Genomic DNA, 7,419 nt, shown 5'->3' with positions numbered 1-7,419 from the left:
GAGCTGGAAAGGACCTCATGTGGTATTCTACTTCAGCTCCCTGCTCACGGCAGGACCAACCCTGACTAAACCATCTTGGTTAAGTGTCCTTCTAAACTGGTCTTGAAACTTTCTAGGGATGGAGATTCCACATTTTTTCTAGGTAACCTGTTCCAATGTTTAACCAATCTCATAAAAAGTTCTTTCTAATCTGCAATTTACATTTCCTCTGCTACAGGTTGTGCCATCGCTCCTAGTCCTGTCCCCTATAGATATAGAGATATAGACAATATTGCAAGACAAATCCACCATAGCGAATAATTTAAGATTCAGGATGAAAGATTGATCAACTTCAATTTTCAGAGGCCATAGTGCCTTTGAAAATCAGACCACTTATACCACCTAGTTATGTGGGGCCTAATTAATAGACTGTTAAGGCAGTGCCCCCTAGTGTACAATATTGAAGATTGAAAGGTCTCCTCCTCTCATTCTTGATGCACATGAATTGTGTGAGCGCACAGAGGGAATGATAAGCCACAAAATGCTGCACTGAGAAGCGCTTCCCCTTCCTTGTTTTTAGTAATTTACTTTTCTTTCCATATTTTTGGTGTTGTTTCTGTATGAATGTATAAGAAACATATTAGCTTTTAAAGATGGTTGGTGTATAATATTATAGACGCCATATGTTAAAAAATTATGAGTCAGCCCCTTCTCCCCAAATCATTATATTTGCCTAAAAGTCAGATTCTGATTAGAACAAAAAAAAAAAATCTTTTTTTTTATGCTGTCTTTGTTTTTTGAGCATTTAGGGGACACTCAGGTCACATTTTTTAAGTTTTTTTTTTCTGTAACCATGAGGGCCTAGAACCTTTTTTCAATGGAAAGCAGAGATTCTCATTTAGTCATGGATTCCAGGAGCTGGGTCTCTAAATAAATTACAAAATATTTCAATATGAGAACACATGAGTGTTCCTTGAGGGATATCCACATCTTGAATTCTGCTCATGAAGCTTTTTGGCAACAGTTTCTAACTGGATCGAAGCCTTAGAGACCACATTAGGCACACCCTAGGCAACAGCAGTAGAGAATCTTGTTGCCTCTTCTTTATGAACCTGATCACATTTCTGTGTGTCAAGTAAACTTGTTATGTGCTCTTTTTCTCCCAGCTGACACTGTAGCAAGCTATTCAAATTAGTACCAGGTTTACTGGCAAGTTCTACTACTGTAAATGCAGCTGACACTAGAAAAAGTCCTTTTGCTAAAAAGTTTTTACAAGTCCTATGAGAAAAAGGATTCCACATCTAGGACTTTTGCTGGGGAAAATAAACAATCAAACCTCCTAACCAAAAACTACAGAAAGCCCATAACTGTTCATATCCCTCCCACTCATTGGGGAGCTGTAATAGTCAAGACATAACATGCATCAGGGTAAAGAATACATATATAGTACACAACTGCAGCTAACATACCTAATTTTGTAACTAGTGCCCCAAATCCTGCAAGTACTCATGCACACCTTTAGCTTTAAGCATGTGAGTTTAATTCCATTAAAGTCATAAGAAAGGTGTAAATTGTTATTAGTGTGGCTACTTGTTCACAGAGTCCAGCACATGTGTAAGCATTTGCTTCCTTCTGCACCTGCGAATACCAAGCAGAGCGAAAAACACCATGGTCTAGGCTTAACCAGGGAACAAACTATATCAAAACTGTTAAGTGAATTTACAAAGTCCAGTCACAGTAAAAGGTTGGTTGATATGGTTGTGTAACAGGAGTTGGAGAAAATATCTGCATATGTTTCATAGCATCATAGTTTATTTTAAAAAAAAAAGCTTTCCAAGGGGGAAAACCAGTGGAGTTGCATACTCCTCAGAGAGCTTCCTCCTGGATTCCACACTTGCTTCCCTTTCTCTCTTAATAGATCACAGTTAGTTTTAGTGAAGAGGTTTTGTCCTGGAACAAGGATCTTATTAGGGAGAATTATTCTGAGTTGTGATGAGGATGAAGATCTGAATCAGATACAGTTTCACAAAGGCTGTCTTCTTTATAGTAAGTATTTTTCTCTTGTTGTTGAGCCAGTGAATTTACAGCTGAAAAGTTCATTTGCTTGTGTCTTTTTTTTAAGGTATAACTAAGTCTTCCATCCATCTCTGATCGGAAATGACTGACCTGCACACCCTAACCGTTCACAACAATTAAGACATAAACCTGCTGCAGGAAAACAGGTTCTCTTTCATGCCTATATCACAAAAAGTGTATGTGGATTTGGGGGTAGGGAGAGGGTTTTGGTTTGGGTTAATCCTGACTAGGTGATGGTTAAAGAGAATTTAAACTTTGCCACTATTTTACTTTCTAACATTTGCTAAACGCATCTGTTACTTTTATACCTCTAGAAAGATGAGAACTACATTATTAATACATTTAAATACATATATTTATAAATCAATTGGGCTATTTCCTGTGCTGTACTAACTTCTGGTACTGTTCCCTCCTTTTTGAGAGGCAGTCATTTCCTGCTGAGACATCTTACTTGTTTGCTCTTTTTTGGTCTTTGCCAAGAGAGTACACTTCTGTTGTATCTCTTCACTTGGGTATTGAATTCTAACTTTTTCTTTACCAGCGAGTAGATCAGGCCAATACATTGCATCCCAGCTTCAAATAGAAAGATCTGTACCTTTGACTGATAGTGCTTATGGGGTAGATTTTATTTTTTTTATCCACAATGGCTACAAGTTTTTGTATGCTAGATTATTTATGAATTCACATTGGGGTGCAAAGGTGTTAATGAAAACAAACAAAAAAAACAAATACCAAAATATCAAATATCAAAAACCCCTCAGACAAACTACCTACAAACATGTAATGCTACAACTTGGTCCCCTGGTTACTTTAAAGGACTAAATGTGCAGCTTTTTAGAAGGGGCTGTCTTTGTATTTCGCTCTGAGAAGCACAGACATATTTTTCCATTGTTTTAATATTGACTAGTGCTTGTATGCATTATGGCTGCAGTATATAATCTAGTAATCACCTGCATATGGCATAGACACTTCAGCCAGTTAATTTTGCTGTTTTCCCTTCTTCTGAAACTAAATCTTTAGTTTTTATTTCTGTGGAGAAGTCTGCTTAATGACAGAATAGTGATAGATTTCAAAGCCCAAAGGCCTATTTATCCAGTCTGTTCTCCTGTATGATACATGCTACTAAATTTCATTGAGTGGTTCCTCATGTAAATGTACCTTAATTTTTTGTATGTGCCATAATGGGCTTCTTTTGCAGTTCTGAAGCCAGTTCCTTTGGTATACTAGCAAAAATACTCTCCCTAGATTATTAAGCCAGAGATTTCCAGTGATGCTATTTCCTTTAGAAATCTCACCTGACTTTAGAATTTTCTTTAGCAGGAGGTATGTTTGCAAACTCTGCTCTACATTCACCAAAAGCACTTTTCATATCCTCTGAACCACATTGCAGGGAACGTCTGAATATGTCTCAGGTCAGAAATGAACCTCCTGAGTCTTAAAATCTGTACTTCATTTGATACATTTTGTTGGTTTTCCCACAGCATAGTTATATCCTCACTTTTGCTATCAAGCCTTTTGATTAAAGTCCATGATTTTATAATTTCTTTTCCCCCACAGGCATCTGTATCTTTCATTTTCAAAACTGTCCCTGTTAAAAGGCACACTTGAAGTTTAAACGCAACTGTCTAATTGTGAATACTGATAATGACCTTGCGGATTGATGGTTAGGGTGCTTGTGTGAGAGAGCTGGGTTTCCAAACCCCTCAGGCAGAGGGACATGAACCTCACTTACCGATATTGTTGATGAGCTCCCTAACCCCAAGATGGGGCCCACCACTGGATATTATATAGAGCCCAACACATGGTTGAGACTGTCCAGCAAAGCTAAGCAGAGGAATGAATGCCTAGTTTTTGGATCTGATTGGGCATAGGCATAAGTTAAATGGTGAGCCAAGGTGCTTCTGGGCATGTGCCCAAGCAGAAATTTAGGAACCTGGGGATCTTTAAATAAAAAAATGATGGCATTTCTAGAGTATAAGCGCCTCAAGGGGTTGGTGGCAGGAGGACAGGGGGTTCAGGATCTCAATTTTGGACCTGTGGCATTTGGGTTTCCAAGTCCCATTTCATAAATCTATATCTTCTTTTGGATCTGATCCTTAGTTTCTACTGATGTTTCTGAGCCCTTAATATTAAAAGCACAGCTCTATGGCTTTTAATTCCCTCCTACTGTAATTTTAAATAATTGATAAACATGCACCTGAAGATATAAAATAAAAAAATTCCTAATATTTCTTTTGGGAACTCACTAACATGAGTTAACAGAAAAAACCCTAAAAGCTATCACTTCAAAGTAATTGTTTTTACCAAGACATTTTATTTTATTCTTGCTGTCAGGATAACTAGGAGTAGACAGCTCACCAGTTAACCAAATGCTACTAGCTACTGAATTCAGTGGTATCAAAGTAACTGCATTGTCAGGCTTTTTATTTATTTATAAACACCATATGCCTGTCATGTCAGAGGCGCAGTGGACGTCATGTATTCATTCATTAGCCTGCTGAAAAAAAACAAAGACCCCCTTGATTTTATTGCACACCAGTCATTCTTGCCAGGGCTTTCTTTCAATATTTGGTCACAGTGTTAAATTGGTAGATATTTCTGATGTTTGAATAAGGAACACAATTGATAAAATTGAGATCTTTAAGCAATAAGTATTTTATACAGGGCTGAAAATTAAAAATTATTTCCTCTTTTGTCTGTCAAGTAAAAAACATCATTTTGCTTACTGGTATATGTATTTCTGCTGAAGTTCCATAAAACCTTAAGCTGTGAAAGCACTCATCTCATAATGTGAGACTCTGCTTTGTCTTGTAATCGTTGCATTTCTGAACAACAGTCCCGTAAAAAAAAAAAGAACAAAATATCTAACCAATGTGCTGTTCCATATGAATAGAGAGAGAATCTGACTGCATGATATGGTATCTTAAATCCTCTGGTAGGCTAAAAAGGTGTGTGTAAAGTACACTTGCATTGTTATATTTACCGCTGTGTGGCAGACGTAGAACCATCATTATCTAATTTCCAGTTCCTGACCAATGTACCATTGTTATCTATAGCATATTCTTGGGGGTACTGCCAGTTCCTGTTGTAATTTCTGTTGTAAAAAAACTTTTACTACTTCTCTTAGAAGATTATTACTCTGTCTTTTCAGACTTCACTGTAGGATATATTTTCCCCTGATATCTGTTTATCTTGCTATTTTCCACAGTGCATATCCATGTGGCATCCAAGCAATGATCAACCAGATTTTTCCTTCAACGAGCCTTAGAGTTATGTGACCGTTGTAATCCCATGTTCCTCTAAACATCGACTGACATAGCCCAGTTTGGCAGTCTAATGGGAATTTTGCCTCAATAGGGACTGAAGAAATAGGCATAAAAGGTTCCAGTCCCTCAGTAAGCAAGAGTCAAAGCTTGTGAAACCAGGGGTGTAAGCCATGCAGGAAATTATGAGGTAATAGGTATAGCTGAGATGTAAGATATGCCTGTAGTGGGGCTCAGAACAGAAGTAATGAGCGTGATTGGAGTAAGCTGGGATAAGGGAACATGTGGACTGGCCTGCAGGAAAAGGTGAAAGGAGATGCATTAGCCAAACAACAGGAGGCATGTTAAGTGAGACAATATATGCGAGCAAGAACATAAAGTGAGGACTAAGCTGTCCCAGGCTGGTGAAACTGAGCAAGGGATCAGAGCACATGCTGATCTGGGCAGAAATTCAGAGCTCCCACACGTTCCCCCACACAAGACATGCCGGGTGGTAGGAGAATGTTCAACCCTTCAAAGAGAAATCGAGCAACGTGGAGGCATGAGCAGCCTCAGACACCTGTGGATTTGCAAACCCACTGAGATGCTAGCTGGAGTGGGAAAAGCAGAATCTGAGGCCCGTCTCGGTACGCACTGACCTACCTGTTCTCATCGGGGCAGATCCAGAACAGTCATTAGCTAGCACTGTAGCTGGATGGCTGAAGGTAAAAACATAACTCTCTCTGTCCCACTCCCACACATCCAGAGGACTGTTTGTGCTTACTCCTATTTAGTACCTGATAGGGTCATAAATGCTCAGAGCTGCCTGCTGTGTCAGATCCCCAGAGACCACACTACCCACGCAACTCACTCCATGGCTGCACTGCAAATTGAGGAAGCGGTGAGGAAAAGTGTTGTGGGCAAAATTCTCAGTGGACAAAACCTGGCATAGTGCAGATGAATTACGTGAAATCATGCCAATTTATATTGGCTCAGGATCTGGCCCCGTATCAAGACAACTCCTGAAGGCTAGCAACCAGAAATGCGCTGAAGCCTAGTAGTAGGGTACATCCTAACTTAAAGCAAAGCAGGCATTTTAAGTGTGAAAGCAGAAGGTAAATGCATATGTAGGGTAAATGCTCATTCAGGGAAGAACTTGTTAACGCATGCAGGGGATCAGGTAGTGAGCTGTCGTGCCAAGGGTTCACTACTGGGGAATCTCCTCTGTGAGCCACTAGTTGCTTGACACACGAATACCACCACCACACCATTGGATTCAGGAATTGACTTTCACACTCTTGCATCCTGTTATTTAATCTGGGCTGAATGGCCTCCAGAGAACTCGCTTCCACATCCACCTTAGGAATGTGACAAGCTCTACTTTACAGCCAAGGGATCCCACACACTCATTTCCTGAATTGAACTGAATGCTGGGTTTTGGTTTATTTTTAACAGGAGGAATCAAAACTTGTATTTTTGTACTAAGCTGCTGTAATAAATGGAGTTTACAGGCCACTGAACTGTCATTCAGCTTGCCAGGCTCTGCAAATAAGGGATAGAATTTGCCCTTGTCATACAGTTACTGTGCTTTTGTGAGCTGCTGCATAGGCAGTGCCTGGTGCATCCCAACAAGGGAAACTATGTCCACAGACCTGTTATATCTCTTCCCATGCAGGATAAGGAATAAATGAAGCCCTGGCTCTGTCTCCTCCTCACCTAAGCATACTGGTCAGTGCATGCTAGGTGACTGATACTGCCTCTTGCCTGATGTGAAGGGAAGCTGGGGGAGGGAATTTTGACCATGCATCAGCTCATGGATCACCGCTGCTATGTGCTACCCCATCCTTTAGGCTGACTGTAGTCTAGCCCATAATGAGGGCTAGATTCATTGAAGTTTAGCCCATAATGAGGTGGGGAGTTGTGAAGTAGGAGTAAGTAGTAAGGAGATCATGGTAGCGGTGATGTTGCAACAAATTGTTTACATGTTCACTGACATTTTCTGTTTCAAAGTATGTTGGCACTCAAATGTTTTCAGTCTAAGCCTAGTCATCTCCTATTTACTTTGTAGATACTTGTTGATTCAAGTGAAACTACTGTTAAAACCACCTTTTCCTAGGTTACA

At 39.7% G+C, this 7,419-nt stretch overlaps 1 long non-coding RNA gene across 2 annotated transcripts; it reads left to right on the top strand.

The window, feature by feature from the left end:
- The first annotated feature begins 1,075 nt into the window (after positions 1-1,075).
- LOC106738817 (uncharacterized) lies at positions 1,076-6,812 on the top strand. Of its 2 annotated transcripts, XR_009460867.1 has the most exons (4): positions 1,076-1,723; positions 1,898-2,025; positions 2,102-2,201; positions 5,264-6,812. It is a non-coding gene; the product is annotated as an uncharacterized LOC106738817 (long non-coding RNA). The 2 variants fall into 2 exon arrangements; XR_002093817.2 differs by having other exon boundaries at positions 1,158-2,025.
- Positions 6,813-7,419: the final 607 nt, after the last annotated feature.

The sequence above is a fragment of the Alligator mississippiensis genome, chromosome 3, assembly GCF_030867095.1.
Source record: "Alligator mississippiensis isolate rAllMis1 chromosome 3, rAllMis1, whole genome shotgun sequence".
In the NCBI taxonomy this organism is placed as follows: Eukaryota; Metazoa; Chordata; order Crocodylia; family Alligatoridae; genus Alligator; species Alligator mississippiensis.
The sequence above is the reverse complement of the archived record's forward strand: the minus strand, read 5'-3'. Positions and strand labels throughout refer to the sequence as shown.